Raw genomic sequence first — 1877 nt, forward strand, 5'->3', positions numbered from 1 at the left:
CCTGCCACAACGCCTGGCCATTTTTTGGTTGCAGCCATCATTGTTGTTTGGTGGGTCCGGGCTGGGGATTCGAACCCGCCACCTCAGGTGTATGTGGCTGGTGCCTTAGCCGATTGAGCCACAGGCGCCGAGCCAGAAAAATTCAATCTTAAAGTTTTAGATCATAAATAACTATGATAATAATAAAGTGCAAGAAACCTTGAGGAGTATCTTATTAAGCATCCGTTTCCCACAAGAAGAAACTAGACCCTGGGTGGGCTAAGTCCATTGCCCAGGGTTACCCAGGCATTATATTATATATACCAAAAGTTATGGATGTTAACTGAAAAAAACAAAACCAAGAAAAACAACAAAACCCATGAGACAAACATCAAAGGAGCCAAGAAATAAAACTGTCTGCTCAGTAAAGCATTCTCCAAGTTCTTGGGCTAAATTTACTCTAACATACAAAACAAAAAACAAGCTGGGTGTGGTGGTGCTCACCTGTAGCCCCACCCACGAGGGAGGCTGAGGCGCAAGGTTTGCTTAAGCCCCTTAAGCCTAGGAGTTTGAGTCTTGCCTGAGCAACACAGCAAGACCCAATCTCTATAAAAAAGTTTAATAAAAAGAGTCAATCAGAACTGTTTAAAGTAGAGGAACAGAGAGAGAAAAAGGAAGTTGAAAGACTAGAGTGTAACCTGTGCCTAAGTTAGAAAATGTTTTTAGACAATGACATCCCTCATCTAAAAGGAACGCCTTTAACAATCCACCCCAGCAGTAATATGCACACCATTCACAGAATTGTAGTTACTGACCTTGTCTATTTATTTATTTATTTATTTAGAGACAGAGTTTCACTTTGTTGCCCCAGTAGAGTGCGATGGCATTATAGCTCACAGCAACCTCAAACTCTTGGGCTCAAACTCTTGCCCCAAACTCCCGAGTAGCTGGGACAACAGGCACCTGCCACAGCTATTTTTAGAGATGGGGTCTCACTCTGGTCAGGCTGGTCTCAGACTGGTGAGCTCAGGCAATCCACCTGCCTTGGCCTCCAAGAGTGCTAGGGTTACAGGTGTGAGCCACTGTGCCCAGCCCCATCATGAAATTTTTAATTATACAGAACAGATTTTACTTGTGAAGACCCCACGCCTGGCGTGACTTTGCCTATTTACTTCCTGTTGTAGACATTAGTAAGGTGAGCTGTGACAAAATCCTGGATTTTTTCTCTGTTCCGTGCTAGATTTCCATCTGGATTCTCTCCTAAGAGTCCTCTTCTCAGATGAATCCAGATAGGAATTCAACATGGAACAGAGAAAAAGTTCCCTACTTTTACGGCCCAGAAAGAAAGGAAACAGACGTTAGGCAAGTGGAAAGGTGATCTGGAGAATTGCAGAAAACATTTATGCACTTTCCTGTGTTGTAGAAATGAGCCAAACACAAGAAAGGCTACTAGCACCAGCCAAACTCTCAAATGTGGAGAACACCTCCCTCCTAGGTTCTGTATATGTGATCTCCTCCCCTCCTTGTTCGTTTACTTATGGAAATCAACCAAAGTGCTAAGTACTAACTCAGAGGCTGGGGCAAACTTTGCAGAGGGCTTGTGGGAGGAGAGTAGAAGCCAGTGGTGCTCCTTGCACAGATGTGGCTGAAGGGGCGTCCCACTCCCTGCAGGCTGACCCTCCCAGGTTAGGCTGGATGTAAATATTCGGAACTTGCCCCAGACCTGTAACAGCCAGGGTTCAGGGAGTCCCACCCAACCCAAGGGCAGTGTCTTGGTCAAAGATCAGAAAGCAGAGGGGTCAGAGAAAGACAATGGCTACACTTGTTTACATATTAACCTGGAATTTACCCTCCAGGCTCCAAGGGCTCTCAATCATGTCTTATTTGAAGGGCTCAAC

General features: G+C 45.1%; 1 protein-coding gene across 1 annotated transcript in view; it reads right to left on the reverse strand.

Moving 5' to 3' along the window:
- GLB1 (galactosidase beta 1) overlaps positions 1 to 1877 on the reverse strand; it is a 96241-nt gene that overhangs the window by 19939 nt on the left and 74425 nt on the right. The window lies entirely within an intron of this gene.

The sequence above is a fragment of the Otolemur garnettii genome, unplaced genomic scaffold, assembly GCF_000181295.1.
Source record: "Otolemur garnettii isolate 467f Iridium unplaced genomic scaffold, OtoGar3 scaffold00002, whole genome shotgun sequence".
NCBI lineage: Eukaryota > Metazoa > Chordata > Mammalia > Primates > Galagidae > Otolemur > Otolemur garnettii.